Source organism: Hylobates moloch, unplaced genomic scaffold (assembly GCF_009828535.3).
Source record: "Hylobates moloch isolate HMO894 unplaced genomic scaffold, HMol_V3 SCAFFOLD_12, whole genome shotgun sequence".
NCBI lineage: Eukaryota > Metazoa > Chordata > Mammalia > Primates > Hylobatidae > Hylobates > Hylobates moloch.
In genome coordinates, this window is record NW_026652287.1 from 95,356,302 (window position 1) to 95,383,526 (window position 27,225).

Below are 27,225 nucleotides of genomic sequence, written 5' to 3' on the forward strand. Positions count from 1 at the left end.
TGTTGCCCAGGCTGGAGTGCAGTGGCACGATCTCGGCTCACTGCAACCTCCGCCTCCCGAGTTCAAGTGACTCTCATGCCTCGGCCTCCCGAGTAGCTGGAATTACAGGCACCTGCCACCACACCCAGCTAATTTTTGTACTTCTGGTAGAGATGGGGTTTCACCATGTTGGCCAGGCTGTTTGCTCCCTCTTTTTTAAAACTTTTTTTTAAAATTGTGGTTAAATACACACAACAGTAAGTTTACCATGTTAACCATTTTAAAATACACAGTTCTATAGCATTAAGTCCATCCATATTGTTGAGCAACCATCACTGCCATCCACCCCCAGACCATTTTCATCTTGTGAAATGTAAACTCTGCACCCACTAAATACTAACTCTCCATTCCCCGTTTCCTCCAGCCCCTGACAATCGCCATTCTACTTCCTGTCTCTATGAATTTAACTACTCTATGGACTGTATATAAGAGGAATCATATGATATTTGTCCATTTGTGACTGGCTTATTTTGCTTAGCATAATGTCTTCAAGGTTCACCCATGTTGTAGCATGCTGTAAAATTTCCTTCCTTTTTAAAAGTGAGTAATCATCCATTGTATGGATATACCACATTTTGTTTATCTATTCAACTGTCAATGGACCCTGGGTTGCTTCCACCTTTTGGCTATTGTGAATAATGCTGCTGTGAACATGGGTGTACAGCATCTGTTTTGAGTCTTCGTTTTCACTTCTTTTGAGTTTATACCTAGAAGTGAAATTGCTAGATCATATGGTAATACTATGTTTAATTTTTTTTTTCTTTTTGAGATGGAGTCTCACTCTGTCTCCCAGGCTGGAGTGCAGTGGCGCCATCTTGGCTCACTGGAACCTCTGCTTCCCGGGTTCAAGCAATTCTCTTGCCTCAGCCTCCCGAGTAGCTGGGATTATGGATGTCCACCACCACACCTGGCTAATTTCTGTATTTTTAATTTTTAGTAGAGACAGAGTTTTGCCATGTTGACCAGGCTGGTCTCAAACTCCTGACCTCAAGTGATGCCCGTCTTGGCCTCCCAAAGTGTTGGGATTACAGGCATGAGCCACTGTGCCCAGCCTCTATGTTGAACTTTTTGAGGGTCTGCCGTATTATTTTCCACAGCATCTGCACCATTTTAAATTCCCACCAGCAATGCCCAAGCGTTCCAACTTCCCCACATCCTCACCAATACTTGTTGTTTAGTTTTGTTTTAAAATAATAGCCATCCTAATGGGTGTGAAGTGGTATACTAGAAAACTCTGAAAGTTGATTTCATTCTCTATTCAACCCAGTCTACTTTTCTACCATTTCACAGATAAACCTCTTTTAAGGTCACTGGAGTCTTATAACGCATCATCCAAAGGTCACTATTCAGCCCCCAACTCATAATACTATCCCCATATAGCATTTGACACAATTGAAATTCTTTCCTCACTTGGTTTCTGGGACACCACTTTCTCTTGGTTTTCTTCCCTCACTGGTTATTCCTTCTCCAGCTCTTCACTGGTTTCACCCATGGGTCAACTTCTCCCTGTCAGGCCTCTTTTGTTTTCTTCTCTCTACCTATACTCCCTGGATGATCTTCTCCAATTCAGTGGGTTTTTTTGTTTTTGTTTTTTTTTTTTTGAGATGGAGTCTCACTCTGTTGACCACGCTTGAGTGTGGTGGCGCGATCTTGGCTCACTGCAACCTTCACCTCCCGAGTTCAAGCAATTCTCCTGCCTCAGCCTCCCGAGTAGCTGGGATTACAGATGTGCGCCACCACGCCTGGGTAATTTTTGTATTTTTAGTAGAGACAGGGTTTCACCATGTTGGTCAGACTGGTCTCGGAGTCCTGGCCTCAAGCCATCCACCCGCCTCGGCCTCCCAAAGTGCTGGGATTCTGGGCATGAATCACTGCGCCCAGCCAATTCACTGGTTTTAAAAACCATCTGACAACTCACAAATGTGTATTTCCAGCTTTAACATCTCATCGGTACTCCAGACTTAAATATCTTACTTCCTATGTAATGGATCTTATAGGTATCTCATATTCAAATAATCCAACATGTTCAAAACCGAACTCTCGGTTTTCCTCCCCAAATGAGTTTTCCTTTAGTTCTTATTTACTTCAATAAATGGGATCTCCATTCTTCCAATTACTCAGGCCAAAAGCTCTGGAGTTTTCTTCGACTCCTCTCTTTCTCTCGCACCCTGTATCCATCCCGTAGTCAAATCAGTAAACTATATCTGAAATGCAATCTCGTTACCTTCTTTCACTATTGGCTGACCTACCATCATCCCTCAAGGATCATTACTGTAGATAGCCTCATACCTGGTCTTTATTCTGACCATTTCTCCACTCTTTAAAATGGAATCTCAACACAGGAGCCAGGTCTTTACTCAGATTAAGTCATGCCCCTCTTTGCTCAGACTCTAATCCCACTCAGTGTAAAAGCTTATAATCCCAGCATTTTGGGAGGCTGAGGTGGGCAGATCACTTGAGGTCAGAAGTTCGAGACCAGCCTGACCATCATGGTGAAACCCCATCTCCACTAAAAATACAAAAATTAGCCGGGCATGGTGGCGGGCACCTGTAATCCCAGCTACTCAGGAGGCTGAGGCAGGAGAATCGCTTGAACCTGGGAGGTGGAAGTTGCAGTGAGCCAAGATTGTGCCACTGCACTCCAGCCTGGGTGACAGAGTGAGACTCTGTCTCAAAAAAAACAAAAAAAAACTTGTATAACAGTGGCCTCCGAGGTCTTTCATAATCTGACCCTCTCCCCTTCCTCTGATTTTTATTATATATCCTACTATCCTCTCTCAATGCATTCTGCTTCAGTCACACTGGCCCCCTTGCTGTCCTCAAACATACCAAGGATATGTCCTTCCTACACATCCCATAGGCCTTTACATCCACCAAGTTTCATTCAAATATTACTGTAGAATAAGGCCATTTGAACACTGTATATAAAAAAGCATCAATCCCATTTCCTTAATCCTGCTTTATTTCACTGCCCATACCACTATTTGTTGTCCTACATTTACTTTTTTATTTGTTTCCCTCTACTCCAATGAAGTCTCCACGAAGCAGAGACTTTATCTTGTTCACTGCTGTTTCTCTAGCACATATTTGCTCAACAAGTAGTAGAATAGTCTTACATTTTCAAGTGTTGGCAGAAAAAAAAAGTATTAGAAAGAATGAATCATTTAGGACCAGATAGCTGAATTCAGTGAGTTCAAGCCTTGCTCTGATACAATTCTCCTTCAAGACAAGAGCCATGAGTTGGATACAGAACATTTATATCCCAAGCATATATTTTACTGAACAGCGTCAACGGTATCTCCAAGCCTCTAAATAGTTGACACAATAAAATCTAGGAAGGTGCCGGGCACGGTAGCTCACACCTGTAATCCCAGCACTTTGGGAGGTCAAGGCGGGCAGATTGCTTGAGGTCAGGAGTTCGAGACCAGCCTGGCCAACGTGGCAAAACCCTGTCTCTACAAAAAAATACAAAAATTAGCCAAGCATGGTGGCAGGCACCTGTAATCCCAGTTACTCGGGAGGCTGAGGCAAAAGAATTGCTTGAACCCAGGAGGTAGAGGTTGCAGCGAGCTGAGATAGCGCCACTGCACTCCAACCTGGGTGACAGAGTGACTCTGTCTCAATAAATAAATGAATAAATAAAATCTAGGAAGGTAATTATCTTAGTTCATTTTGTGTTGCTATAAAGGAATACCAGAGGCTGGGTAATTTATAGAGAATAAAGGTTTATTTGCTCATGATTCTGATGGGTGGAAAGTTTACAATTGGGCACTTTCATCTGGTGAGAACCTAAGGCTGCTTCCTCTCCGGGCAGAAGGCAAAGGGAAGCTTGTGTACGCAGAGATCACATGATGAGAGAGGAAGCAAGAGAGAGAGTGGGGAGGCGTCAGGCTGTTTTTAACAGCCAGCTCTTGTAGGAACTAATCGGGTGAGAACACACTCACCCCCAAGGGAGGGCATTAGTCTATTCTTGAAGGATCTGCCCCCATGACCCAAACACCTCCCATTAGGTCCCATCTCTGACACTGGAGCTCAAATTTTAACATGAAGTTTGGAGGAGACAAACATCTAAATTATAGTGGTCATCAAGATATCATGGTGGGGGCACTGCACTACATGGATTATAAGGAGAGGACAACACAGTCCTTCTCTCTTTTATTCATTTATTTATTATTTTTTTTTTGAGATGGAATCTAGCTCTGTTACCCAGGCTGGAGTGCAGTGGCGCAATCTTAGCTCACTGCAATCTCCACCTCCCAGGCTCAAGCGATTCTCCGGCCTCAGCCTCCCGAGTAGCTGGGACCACAGGCATATGCCAGCTCGCCCGGCTAATTTTTGTATTTTTAGTAGAAATGGGGTTTCACCATATTGGCCAGGCTGATCTCAAACTCCTGACTTCAAGTGATCTGCCTGCCTCGGCCTCCCAAAGTGCTGAGATTACAGGCATGTGCCACGGCGCCCGGCCAGTCCTTCTCTTTTCTGGAGCTTAAAATCCATAATCTGACGACTGTCATCATTCATTCAACAAATGTCTATTGCACAAGGAACCAAAACAGATTTCACTGCACTGCCCGAGGCATGAACAAGAGAACTTTAAATGAACTCTCCTCTGAAATGTTCTCCAAACCAGTTGTTCAAAGAATTCTAAGTAAGGCAGCTGCCCCCGTCATCATTATTTCAGTGTTTTCTTTCACAAGCCAATGTGGTGAAATATATCGACATTTGATGGAGTTTCACCTGAATAAAATTTTTATAAAATGGTGCCCACCACTAAAGAGCTACTTGTCTTTTTCTTCTAAATGATGGTTCCATTAGCATATTTTGAAAAATAACATTGGTTTTCCAACTAAGTGTTTAATGTGAAATAAAAGAGAAAATTTTTAAAGAACAAGAAGTATCTGAGTTAGCATAAGAAGTCCAAATGACAGCTGGGTGCAGTGGCATGTGCCTGTCATCCCAGCTATTCAGGAGGCTGAGGTAGGAGGATTGCTTGAGCCCCAGAGTTTGAGTTCAGCCTGGGGAACATAGCAAGACCCCATCTCTAAAATAAAAAAAAGGAATTCTAAATGTAAATCTCAAATCTTTGACAATTGGGCATTGGTTATATATTCATGTTGACATTTAAAAGACAGAAAGCCCATTTAAGAAATATTTATTTATTTATTTGTACTTATTTATTATTATTATTTTTAGAGACAAAAGGGTCTCGCTCTGCTGCCCAGGCTGGAGTGCAGTGGTGCAATCATAGCTCACTGTAACCTCAAACTCCGGGGCTCAAGTGATCCTTCCATCTCAGCCTCCAGACTAGTTGGGACTACAGGTGCATGCCACCACACCTGGCTAAGTTTTAAAATTTTTTATAGAGATGAAAAATTTATAGAGATGAAAAATTCTTGCTGTCTTTTTTTTTTTTTTTTTTGAGATTGGGCCTAGGTCTGTTGTGCAGGCTGGTGTGCAGTGGCATGATCATGGCTCATTGCAACCTCTGCCTCCTGGGTTCAAGTGATTCTCGTGCCTCAGCCACACCAGTAGCTAGGATTACAGGCTAATTTTTGTATTTTTAGTAGAGACGAGGTTTCACCGTGTTGGCCAGGCTCGTCTCGGACTCCTGACCACATGTGATCCACCCACCTCGGCCTCCCAAAGTGCCGGGATTACAGGCATGAGCCACTGCACCCGGCCTGTTTATCTCTTTATAGGTTTGAAAGTTGCCCTCATGAATATCATTTCACCAAACCCTAATGCTAATGCCATGTGGCATTTATTGTGTTATCTCCATTTTATGGTATATTCTTTGTAACATTCTGAAAATATGCATGTATAACTATTACTCAGATACAATGATAAAGGCTGTGCTTTTTACAATAGTAATTGTAACAGATACTATTTATTAATTGCCTCTGTCTTGTTTTCTTTTTGTTGTTGTTTGTTTTTGGAGACACGGTCTCACTGTCACCCAGGCTGGAGTGCAGTGGTGTGATCTCACATCACTGCAGCCCAGCCTCGACCTCCTGGGCTCAAATGATCATCCCAAATAGCTGGGACCACAGGCAGGCACCATCATGCCTGGCTAATTATTTTTATTTTTAATTCTTATTTTTGGTAGAGACAAGGTCTCACTATGTTGCCCAGGCTGGTCTTGAACTCCTGGGCTCAAGCAATCCTTCCTCTTTGGCTTACCAAAGTGCTAGAATTACAGGCATGAGCCACTGTGTCTGGCTAATTGCCTTACTTTTATCATATGTAAAATGGGGCCGATAAGTATACCTCCTTCAGAGGGTTTTAAGGTTAAGAAATTTAATGTGCACTTTTAAAAATATTTATGTGCTAGCTAATTTTTCAGATAGGGTGCTCAAATAATGGACTGTCCAGTTCAAAACCAGACTTAACAATCTTAACAACAGATAATCACCAATGAAGGACTTGAAGAAGAATGAAGACTGGCCCAGTCTTAAAGTAGCCTCACTTCTCTAGGCTTAGCACATATAGAGGAATGATTCATTCATTCCACGAATATTCATCAGGCACAGTTCTAGCTTTTGTGGAGACAGAGTGAAGAGGGCAGATCTCTGCCTACATGGACCAGTTAGGGAAAGGCAGGAAGAAAAGCATGGAGGGAGAGAGAGGGAGAAGAAAACAAAGGAAAATAAAAATTACAGATAGTGATAACTGCAATGATGAAAATAAAACAGGCCACTGTAACGTGATGGGGGTATGAATGTCTGGCTTCTTTGGACTGGGAGTCAGGGACACCCTGTCTGAGGAGGCCACATTTGAGCTGAGACCCAAATGATGATGAAGACGAGGAGCCAACCATAGAATAGTGAAAAACATCCAAAGCAGAGTGCATAGCAAATGTAAAGAATGTGAAGCAGGCTGGGCACGGTGGCTCACACCTATAATCCCAGCACTTTGGGAGGCTGAGGCAGGAGGATCACTTGAGCCCAGGAGTTCAAGACCAACTTGGGCAACATAGTGAGAGCCTGTCTCTATTATAAAAAAAAAAAAGAAGAAGGAGGAGGAGGAGGAGGAGGAGGAAGAGGAGAAGGAGAAGGACAAGGACAAGGAGAAGAAGAAGAAGAATCTGAGGCAGCAATGAGCTTGGTTGGTCAAAAAGCAAAACAAAACAAAACAAAAAATAGAGAGGCAAGGACAGTTGGGGAGCAGGGAGTAGAAGGGAAAACTGCCTGCGAGGAAGTCAGAAGGCAGGCACGGAGAGGAAACCTCAGAAGGGCTTGCAGGTCAAGGTAAGAAGTGTGGATTTTATTCTCGGTGCAATGGCAACGGCAGGACAATCAGTGCAAGAAATGGGGTGTCTCCAAGCAGAGTGGGCAGAAGCAACACTCAAGACCTAAGGAGGGCATCGAATGAAAAACGTGGCAGCCTGCAAGCCCCTGGAGCTCTAGGATACACATACCTGCATACTGCTCATATGATAAGCAAACCCTATTGATTGAGGGCCAATGATAAGCCAAGCAATGTAAACACAAAATGATCGAGTTATGCTGAATTGTTTTTTAAAAAGAAATTGGGGGCTGGGCATGGCGGCTCATGCCTGTAATCCCAGCACTTTGGGAGACTGAGTCAGGCAGATCACTTGAGGTCAGGAGTTCAAGACCAGCCAGGTCAACATGGCAATACCCTGTCTCTACTAAAAATACAAAAATTAGCAAGATGTTGTGGCAAGCACCTGTAATCCCAGTTACTCGGGAGGCTGAGGCAGGAGAATCGCTTGAACCCAGGAGGTGGAGGCTGTAGTGAGCTGAGATCGTGCCATTGCACTCCAGTCTGGATGACAGAGTGTGACTCGATCTCAAAAAAAAAAAAAAAAAAAAAAAATCATGAAAAATAAAGTGGTAAAGGAGATAGTGGACTTTTAAAAACAGAAGCAGCTGGGTGCAGTGGCTCATGCCTATAATCCTCGCCCTTTGAGAGGCCAAGGCAGGTGGATCACCTGAGGTCAGGAGTTAGAGACCAGCCTGGCCAACACGGCGAAACCCTGTCTTTACTAAAAATATAAAAATTAGCCCGGCATGGTGGTGGGCGCCTGTAATCCCAGCTACTCAGGAGGTTGAGGCAGGAGAATCACTTGAACCCAGGGGAGAGAGGTTGCAGAGAGCTGAGATCGCGCCAGCTCAGTCCAGGCTGGGCGAAAGAGGGAGACTGCATCTCAAAAAAATAAATGAAAATAAAAACATAAAAACAGAAGCAAATTGCAATGGTTTTCATTTTTAATTGTTTTAATAGTGATGGGGTCTTGCTATGTTACTCAGGCTGGTCTCAAGCCATCCTCCTGCCTCAGCTTCCCAAAGCACTGGGACTATAGGTACGAGCCACCACGCCCATCCTTGCAGTGATGTTGAGGAAAGGTATAGCAGGTTCCAAAACACCCACATACAGATTAGTGTAAAGCAGGGTTTGTCAACCCTGGCACTATTGACATTTTGGACCACACAATTGTGGGGTGCTATCTTGTGCATTGTAGTATGTGTAGCAGCATCCCTGGTCTCTACCTATGATGTCAATAGCAACCAGCAGTTGTGACTACCAAAAATGTCTGCAGGCATTGCCAAATGTCCCTTGTGGGGCAAAATCGCCTCTGTTGGATAATTCACTGATACAATTGACAACATTTAATCTAATATACTTGTGTGATATATGTTCTAAGACAGGTTTGAGTATTTTAATTTTCCCTTCACAAGCAAAGAAATTCTATGAGTGGGCTGGGCAAGGTGGCTCACGCCTGTAGTCCCAGCACTTTGGGAGGCCGAGGCGGGAGGATCACAAGGTCAGGAGTTCGAGACCATCCTGCCTAACGCGGTGAAACTCCGTCTCTGCTAAAAATACAAAAAAATTAGCCGGGAGTGGTGGCGGGCGCCTGTAGTCCCAGCTGCTTGGGAGGCTGAGGCAGGAGAATGGTGTGAACCCGGGAGATGGAGCTTGCAATGAGCTGAGATCAGGCCACTGCACTCCAGCCTGGGTGACAGAGCGAGACTTGTCTCAAAAAAAAAACAAAACAAAAAGAAAAATAAATTGTATGAGTGAGTGCAAAAGTAATTGTAGTGTTGGCAGTTGGAAATTACCACTTGACACTGGAATACATTCTTAAATAAATGTGGTTATGTTATACATCATTTTAATGGGTATTTCTTGCTTTTTGTTTTTGTTTTTGCTAAGGACTTATTACTTGCCATTTATTTTATGTTTATTTTAGACTATGGAAATGAAGTTACACAAAATGCAAATTTGAATGATTTTCATATTCAAGTTCAAAGTGGGTCATAAAGCAGCAGAGACAACTTGAAATATCAACAATGCATTTAGCCCAGGAACGCTAATGAATATATAGTGCAGCGAGGGTTCAAGAAGTTTTGCAAAGGAGAAAAGAGGCTTAAGGATGAGGAGGGTAGTGGCCAGCCATTGGAAGCTGACAACAACTAACTGAGAACAATCGTTGAAGCTGGTCCTCTTGCAAGTACACGAGGAATTGCCAAAGAACTCAGTGTCTACGATTCTATGGTTGTCCAGCTTTTGAAGCAGGTTGGAAAGGTGAAAAAGCTTGATAACTAGGTGTCTCATGAGCTGAGTGAAAATTTAAAGATCATCGTTTTGAAGTATCGTGTTCTCTTAATCTACACAACAACGACAAACCATTTCTAGATCGGATCCAGATGTGCGATGAAAAGTGGATTGTATACAGCAACCAGCGATGACCAGGGCAGTGGTTGGACCACAAAGAAGCTCCAAAGCACTTCCCAAAGCCAAATTTGCATCGAGAAAAGGTCATGGTCACTGTTTGGTGGTCTGCTGCCGGTCTGATCCACTACAGCTTTCTGAATCCTGGCGAAATCGTTACATCCGAGAAGTATTCTCAGCAAATTGATGCGATGCACAGAAAACTGCAGTGCCTGCAGCGGGCGCTCGTCAACTGAAAGGGCCCAATTCTTCTTCACGACAGCACCTGACTGCATGTTGCACAACCAATGCTTCAAAAGTTGAAAGAATTGGGCTACAAAGTTTTGCCTCATCCGCCATATTCACCTGACCTCTAGCCAACAGACTACTTCAAGCATCTCGAGAACTTTTTGCAGGGAAAATGCTTTCACAACCAGCAGGATGCAGAAAATGCTTTCCAAGAGTTCATCAAATCCAAAAGCACAGATATTTACGCTACAAGATTAAACAAACTTATTTCTTGTTGGCAAAAATGTGTTCATAGTAATGGTTCCCATTTTGATTAATAAAGATGTGTGTGAGCCTAGTTATAATGTTTTAAAACTCAGGGTCTGAAACCGCAATTACTTTTGCACCAACCTAATAGTAACTAGAGGGTTAAAAAAATGTGGAATGATTCATTATTTCATTCATTTTTGTGGGCTTGACACAATTCTATGGTGTTTAATAAAGAATCTTTATTAAGCACATTCTACATGCCAAGTACTGTTTTTGGGGACTAGGGATAGAGAAGTGAACAAGTACATTAAAAATATATATATCTCCTGCCCTTGTGGAACTTATACTCTCATAAGAGTAGAGAGGGTAAACAAATAAGTAGGTACATAATTTAGAATACTAGAAATTCTAAATTATATAGAATTTAGTGCATTAGAAAAATTAAGTTGGGAAGAGAGATGGGAGTGCCACGATGGAGCAGGACGGAAATCTAAAATAGAGGCCGGGTGCAGTGGCTCACGCCTGTAATTCCAGCACTTTGGGAGGCTGAGGTGGGTGGCTCACTTGAGGTCAGGAGTTCGAGACCAGCCTGGCCAACATGGTGAAACCTCGTCTCTACTAAAAATACAAAAATTAGCCAGACATGGTGGTGTGCACCTGTAGTCCCAGCTACTCGGGAGGCTGAGGCAGGAGAATTCCTTGAACCCAGGAGGTGGAGGCTACAGTGAGCTGAGATTGCACCACTGCACTCTAACCCGGGTGACAGAACAAGACTCTGTCTCAGAAAAAAAGGAATCTAAAATAGAGTCTTATTGCAGCAGTAATATTTAAGAAAAGAGTTAAAGGGAATAGGGAGAAAGTTGTGGAGAAAGCAGAAGGAACATTAGTGCAAACTCCGTAAGGCACGAGCAGAGCTGGGTTTATTGCAAAATAGCTGGAAAACCAGACTGACTGGTTAATATGAACAATTATGTTTAAATTAGCCACTGGCCTGACTTAAATAAAGCTCTCTGAATGACTGCACGGTCAAATCTGAAATGGCAACTCCTTGGTATAGTTTTTCAGCGGATGAGGGAATGGGAAACTATTGGTCTTGAGCACCTTATGAGCCTCTAAAGATGTAAAGTAACACCAACAATTAAAGAGTAATTCCAAATGTTTTACCTGTACTTAGCTCTTGAGGTGCATTTCGGGTGGGATAACTTTCTTCACAGGTTATCTTTTCCCATCTTTCCGTTCAGGTTTCAACTAAAATAAAACAAAATGTTCTGAGTAAAATGTAGGGGGAAACACTGTCAAAAGTGAATTGATTTTTGAAAAGTAAATTATAATTTGATGAGAAGGAGCAGTATTATTACCTAATCAAAGAAATAGATGGGCCCAGTGTCCAAGGGCTTGGCTTTGGTAAATTCCTTCATTCTGCCATGAGACCTGAGACAGAGCAATTAAGAATCTGAAGACAAATGATCACGTTCATAGATGATATTTCAAAGTACGTTATGGTTTTAAAGTTTAACTCTTTTCATTTTTTTTTTTTTAAATAGAGATGAGGTCTCAGCAGGTGCCAAGGCTCATGCCTATAATCTCAGCATTTTCGGAGGCTAAGGCAGGCTGATTGCTTGATACCAGGAGTTCAAGACCAGCCTGGGCAACACAGTGAGACCCTGTCTCCACAAAAAATACAAAAATTAGCCGGGCGTGGTGGCACACACCTGTATTCCCAGCTACTCATGAGGCTGAAGCGGAGGATCAATTGAGCCTGGGAGGTTGTCGAGGCTTCAGTGAGCTGTGATTGTGCCACTGCACTCCAGCCTGGGTGACAGAGTGAGACCCTGTCTCAAAAAAAATGAGGTCTCACTATGTTGCCCAGGCTGATCTCAAGTTCCTGGCCTCAGACAATCCTCCCACCTCAGCCTCCCAAACACTGGGATTACAGGCATGAGCCACCATGTCCAGCCAGATGTTTTATTTTCACTGAAGCATAAAAACACTGGGGGGAGAGGGACGCAACTGTTCCTTTATCTCCATCTTTATTTCATACGCTATTGATTTGACGTAGATACAATCAGAACTGAAAGCTATTGGCAAACAAAGCAATAATGGGGTATTAATAGAGACTTTCTCACCCTCAGCACTACTGCCATTTGGACCAGATAATTCTCTGTGGCAAAGAGCTGCTTTGTGCATTGTACAATGTTTAGCAGCAACCTTAGCTTTTACCTCGTTGGATGCCATAACATAATCTCTCACCCAGTTGTGACAACAAAAAATGTCTCCTGACATTGCCAATGGTTCCCTGGGGGTCAAAATCACCCCTGGTTGAGAACACTGCGCAATGGCCAAAACAAAACAAAAAAAAAGTTTTGTTAAAAGAGGAACGGTTGTCTGTGAGGATGGGTGGCACTGATGATGGCAGGGTCATTAAAGCAGTGACACTCAAAATGTGGTCCCTGGACCAGCAAAATCAGCATCACCTGGGACCTTGTTAGAGATGCAAATCCTCAGGCCTTACCCAGACCTAATGTTAGAATCTCTGCAGGTGGCACCTGGAATCTATGTGTGGGCAAGCCCTCCGTGGGATTCTGAGTACACTCAAGTTTGCAAAGTCCTAACCAAAGTGACACATTTTACTAAGCACTTCATAGGCACTAGCATAGTTATAATGAAAAAGACAATAAAAAGGGACACATTTTACTAAGCAGGTTGTGAAAAGCACATGACTGTGATTGGAGAGGAACTCTGGGGCTGGCTAAACCAGAGCTAAATGGCCTCAGGGATTTGCAGTGACCACACAGTGGAGGACAGGGCACCAGCAACAACATGAGGACTGGGACACATGGTGGACTGAGGCTTATTAACTATTGTGATTATTGGCCGGGTGTGGTGGCTCATGCCTGTAATCCTAGCACTTTGGAAGGCTGAGGTGGGCAGATTGCCTGAGCTCAGGAGCTCGAGACCAGCCTGGACAACATGGCGAAACCCCATCTCTACTAAAAATACAAAAAATTAACCAGGTATGGTGGTGCGTGCCTGTAAGCTATTCGGGAAGCTGAGGTATGAAAATCGCTTGAATCTGGGAGGTGGAGGCTGTGGTGAGCCGAGATCGCACCACTGCACTCCAGTCTGGGCCACAGAGCAAGAATCTGTCTCAAAAAAGCAAAAACGAAAACAAAAACAAAAAACGAAACAAACCAAAAATAATTATTTGATTATTAATAATAATCATTTCCTGTGAATATACCAAAAAAGTTTAAAAAAAGAAAAAAAATTTTAAGGCTCAGACTAAACTAACCTTTCCTTAAAGAGGAGTAGGAGAACACCTTTATTTTTTTCTTTTATTTATTTATTTATTTTTTAATGGAACGCTTCATGAATTTGTGTGTCATCCTTGTGCAGGGCCCATGCTAATCTTCTCTGTATCATTCCAATTTTAGTATATGTGCTCATTGTACAGACAGAATCTCTATTTGTTCCCCAGGCTGGTCTCAAAATCTTGGCCTGAAGCTATCCTCCTGCCTTGGCCTCCCAAAATGCTGTGATTACAGGCATGAGCCACCATGCCTGGCCTGGGAAGAGCTTTAAAATGAAATTTAAGGGACACCTAAAGCTTCTGTTTATCTAAATTTTTCTATCTCTAGAGAGGGAAAAATAAATAAAATAAATTTCTCAGCCAGGCTCTGTGGCTCACACCTGTAATCCCAACATTTTGGAAGGCCAAGCGGGGGCAAATCACTTGAGTTCAGGAGTTCAAAACCAGCCTGAGCAACATGGTGAAACCCCATCTCTACAAAAAAAAAATACAAAAATTAGACAGGTATGGTGGCACATGTCTGTAGTCTCAGCTACTCAGGATGCTGAGATGGGAGGATGGCTTGAGCCTGGGAGGCGGAGGTTGCAGTGAGCCAAGATAGCACCACTGCACTACACTCTGGGTGACAGAACCAGACTGTCTCAAATAAATAAATAAAGTCCCCTATCTCATTGTCTTGCCACTGTAACTGAAGATTCCACTTTGCATGAATCCCATATCTCCAAAATCCCTGATTAAAATGTAAATTTAGGCATTTATGCTATAATATGCTGTATGCATTCATGAAAAAGTCACATCCTGCAAAATTGTGTGCACTGAAATTAATAGGACTTATAGGAAAAATAGTGTTAGGGCAGACCACGGAAAACCTATGCCACTTTGTAACCAGAGCACAAAAGGAAAATAATGATTGGTATAGCAGGAGAAACTTGGATAGTCCAGGCAGCCGGTTGTGGCCAGAGACCGCTTCAGGAGATATGAAAAAAAAATCAACAGAGTATAAATGCAAACTGATGGGTACTAAGATAATGTGGATGGAAGTGGAGCTCCTTGCCAGTGAGGTCAACTTTAAGGTGGGCAGGGAAGGAAGTGAAACCTGCCAGAATCAGAGAGCCGTGGAAGACTGGGAGTGCACCATTCCGGGGAGGGAGCCTTTGCTACTAGAGCTCATTTTTAATGTTTGAGTTTTTAAAAAAGAGTTGACCCCATGGTGCAAGTCTCTAATCCCAGCACTTTGGGAGGATGAAGTAGGAGCATCACTTGAGCTCAGGAGTTCAAGATCAGCCTAGGAAACATAGTGAGAGCTCCCCCATCTTCCCACCACCCGTCTCTACAAAAAAATAAAAAATTAGCCAGGCGTGGTGATGCATGCCTATTGTGGCAGCTCCTCAGGAGGCTGAGGTGGGAGGAGCTCTTAAGCCTTGGGAGGTAGAGGCTGCAGTGAGCAGTGATTGCACCGCTGCACTCTGGCCTGGGCAACAGAATGAGACCTTGTCTCAAAAAAAAAAAAAAAAAAGACAAGCCAATGTAAAATGTAAAAATGGGCAAATGATTTGGATAGACACTTCTACCAAGAATATATACAAATGGGCCAGGCACGGTGGCTCACGCCTGTAATCCTAGCACTTTGAAAGGCCGAAGCGGGTGGACCAGATCACCTGAGGTCAGGAGTTCAAGACCAGACTGGTCAACAGGGCAAAACCCCATCTCTACTAAAAGTACAAAAATCAGCCAGTCACGTTGGTGGGTGCCTGTAATCCCATCTCCTCGTGAGGCTGAGGCAGGAGAATTGCTCGAATCTGGAGGGTGGAGGTTGCAATGAACTGAGGTTGCATCACTTCACTCCAGCCTGGGTAAAAGAGTGAAACTGTCTCAAAAAAAAGAATATATACAAATGGTCACTAACACATGAAGAGATGCTCAATGGCATGAGTCACCACATAAATGCAAATCAAAACCACAGTGAGATACCACTTCATACCCAGTAGGATAGTTACAATGAAAAAGACAAGAAACAGTGTTGAAGATATGGAGAAATTAGAAGCCTCATACACTGCTGGTGGAAATGTAATATCATGCAGTTCCTTTTGAAAACAGTCTGGCAGTTTATCAACTGTGCTGTAGTCTGAATGTGTTCCTTCAAAACTCATATATTGAAACTTAACTGCCAATGTCATAGTATGATTGGAGCCTTAAGGAGGTGGTTAAATCATTAGGGCAGAGCCATCATGAGGGGGATCAGTGCCTTATAAAAGAGGCTTGGGGGATCCCCTTGCCTTTTCTGCCATGTGAGGACACAGCAAGAGGTGTCACGTTTGAAGCAGAGTAAGCCCTCATCAAACTTTTTTTTTTTTTTTTTGAGATGGAGTCTCACTCTGTCACCCAGGCTGGAGTGCAGTGGCACAATCTCAGCTCACTGCAACATCTGCTTCCCGGGTTCAAGCTATTCTCTTGCCTCAGCCTCCCGAGTAGCTGAGATTACAGTCATGTACCACCACTCCTGGCTAATTTTTGTATTTTTAGTAGAGATGGAGTTTCACCATGTTGGCCAGCCTGGTCTCAAACTCCCTCCTCAGCCTTCCAAAGTGCTGGGATTACAGGTGTGAGCCACTGTGCCCAGCCCTCATCAAACATTGGATCTGCTGGTGAATTGACCTTGGACTTCCCAGTTTCCAGAACTATGAGAAAATGAATTTCTGTTCTTTATATATTACCCAGTCTAAGGCATTTTGTTAACAGCAGCCCAAACAGATGAAGATACCTAGCAATGGTACTCTTACATAGATACTTAAGAGAAATGAAAAGATGTCCACAACAAAAGTTGCACAGGAATGTTCACAGGAGTATCATTCATAACAGTCAAAAAGTAGAAACAACCCAAATGTCCACCAATTGATGAGTGGATAAGCAAAATGTGGCATATCCGTACAATTGAATATATATATTTTTAATTCTTTTTGAGATATGGTCTCGCTCTGTCCCCCAGGCTGTAGCTTGGTGGCACGATCTCGGCTCACTGCAGCCTTGACTTCCCAGCTTCAAGTGATCCTCCGAACTCAGCCCTCCAAGTAGCTGCAACTATAGGCATGTGCCACCATGCCCAGGTAATTTTTGTGTTTTTTTGTAGAGACAGGGTCTCACCATGTCGCCCATGCTGGTCTTGAACTCCTGAGCTCAAGCAATCTGCCTGCCTTGGCCTCCCAAGGTGCTGGGATTATAGGCATGAGCCACCATGCCTGGCCACAACAGAATATATTCAGCCTCAAAACAGAAAGAAGTATTTATATATGCTACAACGTAGATGAACTTTGAAAACATTATGCTAAGTGAAAGGAAGCAGACATAAAGCCACAAATTGCATGGCTCCATTTATATGAAATATACAGAATAGGCAAATCCATTGAGACAGAAAGTAAATAAGTGGTTTCCAGGGATTGAGGGAGAGAGAAATGGAGAATGACTGCTAATCAGTAAAGGGTTTCTTTTTGGGTTGATGAAAATGTTGTGTAATTAGGTTGTAGTGATGGTTGTATGACCTGTAATATACTGAAACCACAGAATTGTAAACTTTAAAATGGTGAATCTTACATGCGAATTATCATAATTGTTTTAAAGGAGTACTGAAGAATCTCAGCCAGTTCCAGCTTCCACCCATACCCATCTAGAGATATGAACTGCCAAAGATCAGCTCCTCGAAAACATCTGAGCACCTTAAAAACTACCTACCTCTGGATCACCAGCTGCTGCCAGTTTTCAGACCAAAGAATATCAGAGATCTGTTGGTTCTGACCCCAAAACAGCCTTATACCAGAGTTCCATGCAGAACCTCAAGACCAGTTGATTCCACTCATGCCTTTTGTCTTAGTGATCATCTGTCACCGAAAGTGTAAGCTTGGAATTTCTGGATCAAGAGAAAATTGATGGGGTGCAGTAGCTCACACCTGTAATCCAAGCACTTTGGAAGGCCAAGGTGGGTGGATCAGTTGAGGTCAGGAGTTCGAGACCAGCCTGACCAACATAGTGAAACCCTGTCTCTACTGAAAATACAAAAATTAGCCAGGCATGGTGGCAGATGCCTGTAATCCCAGGTACTCAGGAGCTTGAGGCAGGAGAATTGCTTGAACCGGGAGGCAGAGGTTGTAGTGAGCTAAGATCCCACCACTGCACTCCAGCCTGGGTGACAAAGCGAGACTCTGAGGTATTGCTCCTCACAAGAGGGCATTAGCTGCGGGGGTCTGCCCACAGACCCTGACCCAAACGATGGATGAATAACATGTACACTGACACACGCATATTCTGTGTTGCCAGTTCTGCTGAGTGTCCGATCCGCCTGCACACCAAGAGAGGTTTGTCACTGCGGCCGGCCTCAGCTCGGCAGGCTTGCATTAATTCATTAAGATTAGTTAACAAAAACCTGAGTCAACACCATTAGAGGGTAATTGACATTGGGGACTTCCCGAGTAAAAAGCATACATCAAAGGCTTAAGGCTTAAGACCACATGAGTAAACAAGTTAACTAGATAACTTCCCCACATCCCATTGCAAACTACTCTAATTTATTTAACTAAAGGTAATGGGACCAGGCTGCCTTCAGCCCGATCTATTACCAAAGTCATACGAAAACCCTCAGGCCTTCCAAAAGGATTTTGTGGCTATTATAACTAATATTTTTCCCACTAGCCTGATCGAATCCCAATAGGACTCCATCTCAGAAAAAAAAAGAAACTTGAAGGCTGAGTGCCATGGCTCATGCTTGTAATTCCAACTCTTTGGGAGGCCAAGATGGGAGGATTGCTTGAGGTGAGGAGTTCAACACCATCCTGGACAACATAGTGAGACCCCAATCTCTACAAAAACAGAGAGAGAGAAACTTGAACTGAGCACACATAACTTTCTTGTTGCTCCCAGTGTGTCCAGAGTTGGTTCCTGCCAGTGGGTTCGTGGTCTCGCTGACTTCAAGAATGAAGCTGCAGACCTTTGCAGTGAGTGTTACAGCTCTTAAACATGGCACGGACCCAAAGAGTGAGTAGTAGCAAGATTTATTGTGAAGAGCAAAAGGACAAAGCTTCCACAGTGTGGAAGGGGACCGGAGCAGGTTGCTGCTGCTGGCTGGGGTGGCCAGCTTTTATTCCCTTATTTGTCCCCTCCCATGTTCCATTTCTGTCCTATCAGAGTGCCCTTTTTTCAGTCCTCCCCACGATTGGCTACTTTTAGAATCCTGCTGATTGGTGCATTTTACAGAGAGCTGATTGGTGCGTTTTACAGAGTGCTGATTGGTGCATTTTACAAACCTCTTGTAAGACAGGAAAGTTCCTGATTGGTGCGTTTTACAAACCTCTTGTAAGACAGGAAAGTTCATGGCCGGGCACGGTGGCTCACACCTGTAATCCCAACACTTTGGGAGGCCAAGGTGGGTGGATTACCTGAGGTCAGGAGTTCGAGAACAGCCTGGCCAACATAGTGAAACCCCGTCTCTAACTAAAAGTACAAAAATTAGCTGGGCGTGGTAAAGGGTGCCTGTAATCCCAGCTACTCCGGAGCCTGAGGCAGGAGAATGGCTTGAACCCAGGAGGTGGAGGTTGCAGTGAGCCAAGTTCGCACCACTGCACTCCAGCCTGGGCAACAGTGAGACTCCGTCTCAAAAAAAAAAAAAAAAAAAGAAAAGAAAAAAAAAGACAGGAAAGTTCCCCAAGTCCCCACTCGACCCAGGAAGTCCAGCTGGCCTCACCTCTCAATGCCCCCTCTAAACAGGACACCCCAACTGCTGTTGGGATATGGGCAATGACCGCTCTAGCTACTTTCTGCTGGATAGGGGCAAAGAAGGGGCCCTGCAGTTGTAGTGTCCTCCAGAGGGGAACTCTCTAGGCCAAAGAGCCAGTGGGTCAGTACAGGGATCCTCGGTAGAAGTTGTGAGTTGAGCTCATTTGGGGTTCCATTTGTCAGACCATCTGTAGTTTGATGGCCTCAATCCTGGAGGAAACAAATTTGACAAGGAGGTTAAAAATACAGGACCCGAAGGTGAGTAATAGCAAGATGGCTGTCACGGGACCTAAAAAGGGGAGAGGCCATGTCACCCAACCCCAGAGGTTGGTATAAGAGTTTGAAAGGCATTGTCTGATTTCAGAAGCCTTTTCCTATAAACACCAGGTGGCGTCTCATACTATCCCTGACTGATTAGTGTAAAAACAACACTCTTCCCCTAAGAAGGTGCAAAGTCCTCATTTCTCAGTAGTGAGGAGGTCTAGGCCTCGGCGGTTTTGGAAAGTCACTGCTGCCAAAGAGTCTATTTAGGATTGTAGAGTAATGACAGATTTTGTTATTTCTTGCCAACTGAGAAATCCTTTGAGAGTGTGTGGTAGTAGGATAATGAAGTAGATAAACTGGCTATTCCAGTTCCTGTAGCTGTGGCCATTCCTAACCCTATAAGTAGGGGTGTTAGTTGTATGGCCCTGTGCTGACGGACTAGAGGTTTGAGGGGCACTGATAGGGTCTGATTTCCTGGGGCAATGTCAATGTTGGGACTTAGGAAGACTAAGGTGCAGGTGCCTTCCAGTTGGTGGGGAGGCAGATATAGGTTGAAGTTCCACATAAGAAAAATATGCCTTGGCTGGGTAGACAGAACTGGCTGTGTATGTTAAAAAGGTGTGTGAGTTTGTTGTTTTCATTTTCCCATACTCCTAGAGTACTTGCCAAGGTAGCTCTGGTGAGCGGCTGGAAAGAGGTGTTGGGAGCAAACTGAGTGGCTCCCTGCATTCTATTTTCCCATTGGAGAAAAAACCATTTTGTATCTACTAGGAACCATTCGAGAGAGTAAACGAAAGAGGGGATGAGAAGAAATTCACTAGTGGTGGGGTCCAGGGTGAATGGTCATGCCGGGAGTATATTTGCCATTATAAAACCTGGACTGTTTGTTAAGCAGGGAGGAGGTGATGATTTTTGGAGGCCCTGAGAAGCGGACAAGCCATCTGAATAGAGCTGTTTGTGTGACTTGGAAGTTACTATGATCAGCTGGGGCTTGAAGTTATAGGGTGTAATTACACTGATGGGATAGTAGGTACTCCAGGGGCAGGCCTGATAACAGGTTGTGTTGGATGTATAAAGGGGCTTGGAAAGTTAAGATGGTATTCGTGGTTACAGGGCCATGTATGGGCTTTTTATTGCTCGTGTAATAGGTGAGGTTGGAAACGTAAGAACATAAAAGCTGGATTACGTGTCCTGTTAGGGTATTTTTGGTCCTATCAAAGATGAGGAAGTCGGCTAATGATTACATATTTAGAAGTTTGAAAGGATCTCTTCTTTCATAACGGGGGTGGTAGGTTAAGTTAGTAAAACCCATTTTTTCTTTTGCGGGAATGGGAGTGGCAACGTAAGCAGTGGCTGATAGAGAGATACAAAGCCGACAGTCGTTTGCCAGGGAAGGATTGGACTGGTTTAACAGAGAATGGGTTAAGTTGAGAGTCTTGTAGAGGTAATTAGGAGCTGCTGGTGATCCCAAGGAACCCCTGCAACTGTTTAAATGTCTTAGGGCAAGGACAAGCCAGTATAGGCTGTATTTGTTCTTTGCTGAGGGCCCTGGCTTCCTCTGGCTAAGATTAGGCCTAGATTTTTGACTTATTGTAGGCAGATCTGGGCCTTCAATTTAGATGCCTTGTACCCTTGCTTAGCCAGAAAGTTCAAGAGATCTAGAGTAGCCTGCTGGCATGAGGCTTCCGAACTGGTAGCCAAAAGTAAATCATCCACATACTGAAGGACCAGAGTGCCTGGACTTGAGAAGTGGCCTAAATCTTGGGCCAGTGCCTGACCAAACAGATGAGGGCTATCCCTAAACCCTTGAGGCAAGACAATCCATGTAAGTTAGGATATGTGGTCTGTGGGATCCTCAAAGGGAAATAGAAACTGAGAGTCAGAGTGCAGAGAAATGCAGAAAGTGGCATCCTTGAGGACCAGAACAGTGAACCATTCTGCTTCCTCTGGTATTTGAGAGAGCAGGGTATAAGGGTTGGGTACAACTGGATATAGAGGAATTACTGCCTCATTGATGAGTCTAAGATCTTGCACTAGTCTCCACTGACCGTTCAGTTTTTGTACTCCTAGAATTGAGGTGTGGCAGGGACTGCTGCATTTCCTTACTAAGCCTTGAGCTTTTAAATGTCTAACAATGTCCTGTAATCCTTTATGAGCTTCAGGCCTTAAGGGATATTGCCTTTGATAATGAAAAGTGGTAGGGTTTTTTAACCTGATTTGGACTGAGTGGGCATTTTTTTCCCTTCCGAATTGTCCTTCCAATGCCCAGACTTCAGGGTTGATTCCCTCCTCAAGTAGGGGACAACAAATGGGTAACTTGTTCCCCATATTCATATAGATAATAGCTCCAGCTTTGGCCAATATGTCCCTCCCTGATAAGAGTGTAAGACTTTCAGGCATAACAAGAAAGGCATGTGAAAAGAGCAAAGTCTCCCAATTACAACTGACGAAGTGGGAGAAATACCTGGTTATAGGCTGTCCCAGGATTCCTCAGATGGTAACGGACCTTGGGGATAGCCGTCCAGGGCAGGAGATTAAAACTGAGAAGGTCACGCCAGTGTCCAGGAGGAAGTCAATTTCCTGGCCCTCAGTGGTTAATCTTACCCGGGGCTCAGTGAGGGTGATGGCATGAGCTGGCACTTGCCCCAGGCACCCTCAGTCCTGTTGTTGGATCATCTGGTTGGGGGCTTCTGACCCAGAGAACCTTTGTCCTCTGGGGCAGTGTGCCTTCCAGTGATTGCTTTGGCATAGTGGACATGGGCGAGGAGGTGGCTTGTTTCTCATTGGAAAGTATTGTAATTTATACTTCCCTCAGGTGGCCATTTTTCCCCATCAGAGAGAGAATATTGGGGCCAGACCGTAGTGCAGAAAAAAAGAAGCCCTTCTTTTTCAAGGTTTGTGGGTCAAATTGATCCCAATGGTTTAGGATGCATCTCAAGGGTGAGCTTGTTGATGCCTGAGTGTTTCCCATCTGAAAGAAAAAACTGCCCCTGTTTTGGTCTGCTTTTTTCCCCCCACCCAAGAACCCACAACAGTCCCTAGACCCTGCTGTTCAGAATAGTTGTGCTCACCGAAGCAGCACTGGAAACACTAGTTTTCCTCCTAGACCACAAAGAGGACTGAGGAAGGTCGGATTTAGTGGCCCTTACTGATGCATTCTTGAAAACCTGCACCCTTGCCTTTCCTCTTAGACCACAAAGAGGACCGAGAAAGGTCGGATTTAGTGGCCCTTACCAATGTATTCTCAAAAACCTGTTAAAGTCCTAAGGAATTTCTCCTGTTGGTATTGGGACCTTACCCTTGTCCTATAAAGATGATATGCCTCAAAATGGAGTGGAGGGCCATACCCTGAGGGATAGAAGGGATCTCCAGGGTTGGAAGAGTGACGCCTTTTGTCCTTACTTCTCATCATATGAATAGGAAGGATATCCCCCCAATCTTGGAGTCTGTAATTTCTGGGGCTCCCCATATCCTAGCTTCGGGAATAGCCTTTGTTAGGCCTGCAAGTCTGACGAGGGATCCTAAAATTCCAGATATTGCCCCCACTGACAGGGCTTCAGGCAAAAATTATGTCTTTCTGATTGGTGAGCCCAGGTGCCTAAAGAAGGGAGCAGAGTCCCAAAATTTATATTAGAAATCATCCTTATAGGAGAAACTGGAAGAGAACCAGGGACAGGGAGTGGTTTTTAGAATCAGGACTAGCCTCAGAAAAGAGAGGCGGGAGGAAGTTTGTCTGACAGGCATTAGGACCCAGGAGGCAGGGGTCAGGATAGATAGGATAGATGGGTGATCTCCCTTGGGTGGCGTAACTTTGAGAGTTCCGCTCATGGCTGCAGGGTCAACCACTTTTTGTCGGGAGCCCGGAGCTGAATGGCTTTCCTCTCTGTTGACCCTCGACTCAGCCCAGAAGTGCAGGAAAAGCAGAAGCTGGTTGCAGGCAAACCAACACTCCCTATTCCAAAAAGTCGGAGGTTGTTAGAGAGCCCTTTCCCAGAAAGCCTGACACCCATGTCTTTAGTCCAGTGGCCACACTACTCACTTTTAACTGGCTGACAGATGCCCAGTGTTTAGCACCTGAACTCTAAGGCAAAATAGGACAGAATAGCAAGTGAAAGGGGTCCGATGGTACTCACCACGTGGCAATATCCTGGATGAGCCCACAAGATGTATCAGGAGTTGGTTCCTGCCGGTGGGTTCGTGGTCTTGCTGACTTCAATAATGAAGCTGCGGACCTTTGCGGTGTTATAGCTCTTAAAGATGGCATGGACCCAAAGAGTGAGTGGTAGCAAGATTTATTGTGAAGAGCAAAAGGACAAAGCCTCCACAGCATGAAAGGGGAACTGAGCGGGTTGCTGCTGCTGGCTGGGGTGGCCAGCTTTTATTCCTTTATTTGTCACCTCCCATGTTCCATTTCTGTCCTATCAGAGTGCCCTTTTTTCAATCCTCCCCATGATTGGCTACTTTTAGACTCCTGCTGATTGGTGCGTTTTACAGAGCGCTGATTGGTGCATTTTACAGAGCACTGATTGGTGCGTTTTACAGAGTGTTGATTGGTGCATTTTACAGAGTGCTGATTGGTGCATTTTACAAACCTCCTGTAAGACAGGAAAGTTCCCCAAGTCCCCACTCGACCCAGGAATTCCAGCTGGCCTCACCTCTCACCAGGACCTTATTAAAATGACACTAAAGGAATTTTTTAAAAAATCAATCCACAACACATAAGATAGGAGCAGGTCTTCCAGGGATGAGAGTTATAAAAGTTCTGACTGAAATTTGATGAAGGAGAGAAAAGTCATGAAATAGTGTGGAGGAAGCACAGCCAAGAAGTCAGTAGAATAAGATGCTTTGAAAAGGGACCCAGTTAGCCCTGCAAAACCTCTGAGAAATTCAGGACTTGGAAACACTAAGCAAGCCAGAGAGTGGGACCTGGGGCTTAAAAAGGAAGAATTAACTTAAAATTTATATCAAGAATTAAGTCAACAAGTTTACTCTTACAAGCATAATGTCTGCAGTTTAGGTGTTTCTCCATCTTCTAGGAAAAAATACAACAACAACAAAGCTAAAAAAAATAGTGTTCTCTTCTAAGAAATTTAACAAATGATCTGGAAGCATTATGGAAATTAGAAAGGAAGTTCAGGCCGGGCACAGTGGCTCACGCCTGTAATCCCAGCACTATGGGAGGCTGAGGCAGGTGGATCACGAGGTCAGGAGATCGAGACCACAGTGAAACCCTGTCTCTACTAAAAATACAAAAAAAAAAAAATTAGCCGGGCGCAGTGGTGGGCGCCTGTAGTCCCAGCTACTCGGGAGGCTGAGGCAGGAGAATGGCATGAACCCGGGAGGCGGAGCTTGCAGTGAGCCGAGATCGCGCCACTGCACTCCAGCCTGGGCAACAGAGCAAGACTCCGTCTTAAAAAAAAAAAAAAGAAAGAAAGGAAGTTCACATTTAAGCACCAAGTCCTGTGTATTCTGGAGTTTGTATCACTTAGGATGATTTTATTTATAGGTATCAGAAATCTCTGATCCTTTTTTTTTTTTTTTGAGACAGAGTCTCGCTCTGTTGCCCAGGCTGGAGTGCAGTGGCGCAATCTTGGCTCACTGCAAGCTCCGCCTCCTGGGTTCACGCCATTCTCCTGCCTCAGCCTCCCAAGTAGTTGGGACTACAGGCGCCCGCCACCACGCCCAGCTAATTTTTTGTATTTTTAGTAGAGACGGGGTTTCACCATGTTAGGATGGTCTTGATCTCCTGACCTCGTGATCCACCCATCTCAGCCTCCCAAAGTGCTGGGATTACAAGTGTGAGCCACCATGCCTAGCCAGAAATCTCTAATTCTAAAAATGTGGAGATGCGATATCTTAACATGTTTGAATGTAGAGTGACTAAGATTTTCCAATTCAATGGCTGAATGACACCGTCAAGGGCCCAGCATCATTCCACCCCTCTGTCTTGTGCTCTTCATATCCCCAGGGATTATTCGTAGACTTGAAAACATCTAAAGAAGAAAAGAAACTCTATTTTGTTTCTTTTTTTAACTTGAAACACTTTTTCCAGAAGTTCCCAATGGTTTTACCTCCACTTTTTTTTGTTTTGTTTTTTTTTGTTTGTTTGTTTTTTTTTGGAGACAGGGTGTCTCACTTTGTCACCCAGGCTGGAGTGCAGTGGTGCAATCTTGGCTCACTGCAACCTCTACCTCCTGAGTGCAAGTGATCGTCCCATCTCAGCCTCCTGAGTAGCTGGGATTACAGGTTTGTGCCACTACCCAGCTGATTTTTTAAGTATTTTTTTGCAGAGCCTAGGTCTCACTATATTGCCCACGCTGGTCTCAAATGCCTGAGCTCAAGAGATCCTCCCACCTCAGCCTCCCAAATCACTGGGATTACAGGTGTGAGCCACCATGCCTGGCCCTCCATGTTTCATTGACCAAAATTGCAACACAAGCCGATGCCTAAACAAACCACTGGCAAGAGGAATTGGAATTCTCATGTATTAGTTTAGCCAAATCAGGATTTACCCTTGAGTTAAGGACAGGCTCACCTAGCTAGGCAGAAAAGCGTGGACACCTGAACCCAAAGAAGGATTATGTTAGCAAGGGAAAAACTAAAAATGAATTCTGGGTAAGTATCCAACAACGTCTATTTTCCAAAGTATATGGTCTGCTTTTCATCCATTCACACTAAAGCAAACCTCCTAACTGACAAAGCTCTGGCTAAAAATACTGAGTTTCCAGTCAGTTTTTCTACTGCATCATTTAAAAACAAAAAACTGGGCTGGGTGTAGTGACTCATGCTTGTAATCCCAGCACTTTGGGAGGCTGAAGGGGGCGGGGGGGGCGGATCACTTGAGGTCAGGAGTTCGAGACCAGCCTGGCCAAGATGATGAAACCCTGTCTCTACTAAAAATACAAAAATTAGCCAGGCATGGTGGTGGGCACCTGTAGTCCCAGCTACTTGGGAGGCTGAGGTGGGAGAAACACTTGAACCCGGGAGGTTGAAGTGAGCCGAGATCATGCCACTGCACTGCAGCCTGGGTGACAGAGTGAGACTTCATCTCACTAAATAAATAAATATAAATAAAAACTGGCAAGCAAAGCCCATCAGATGTTGACAGAAAGCCTGCAATGTGGAAGTGCTTCCACTTTCAGCCTTGATGTAGGAAAAGGACTGATACTGGACAAGACTTCCCAGTATACGCAGCTGTCAAAGTTGAAAAAAGAAATAAGTCCTTTTAGACATCCATCAATAGGAAACACAGAACTGTGATACCAGGTGGCAGGGAAATGATGCAGGATTCACAATCACCCCGGCCCTTTGTGTGGAAACACTTTCCTGCATGGTGGTATCTCTGAGCTGAGGAGACATATCAGAGAGAAAGAAGCTGCACAGAAAAGAAACTCCAGGCCAGGTGAAGTGGCTCACACCTGTAATCCCAGAACTTTGGCAGGTCAAGGCAGGCACATTACTTGAGGTCAGGAGTTCGAGACCAGCCTGACCAACATAGTGAAATCCCATCTCTACTAAAAATAGGAAAATTAGCCAGGTGTTGTAGCATGCACCTGTAATCCAGCTACTCAGGAGGTCAAGGTGGAGAATTGCTTGAACCTGGGAGGTGGAGGTTGCAGTGAGCTGAGATCACACCACTGTACTCCAGGCTGGGTGACAGAGCGAGACTCCGTCTCAAA

General features: G+C 44.4%; 1 long non-coding RNA gene and 1 pseudogene across 1 annotated transcript in view; both read right to left on the minus strand.

Moving 5' to 3' along the window:
• LOC131380831 (uncharacterized) overlaps positions 1-17,276 on the minus strand; it is a 37,185-nt gene extending 19,909 nt beyond the window's left edge. The window contains exons 1-3 of the long non-coding RNA XR_009209086.1: positions 17,249-17,276; positions 11,571-11,643; positions 11,377-11,460 (exon numbers count right to left, since the gene is read on the minus strand). This is a non-coding gene — a long non-coding RNA (uncharacterized LOC131380831). The remainder of the gene's footprint in view (positions 1-11,376; positions 11,461-11,570; positions 11,644-17,248) is intronic.
• Positions 13,564-13,664, minus strand: LOC116479858 (U6 spliceosomal RNA; annotated as a pseudogene).
• Positions 17,277-27,225: the final 9,949 nt, after the last annotated feature.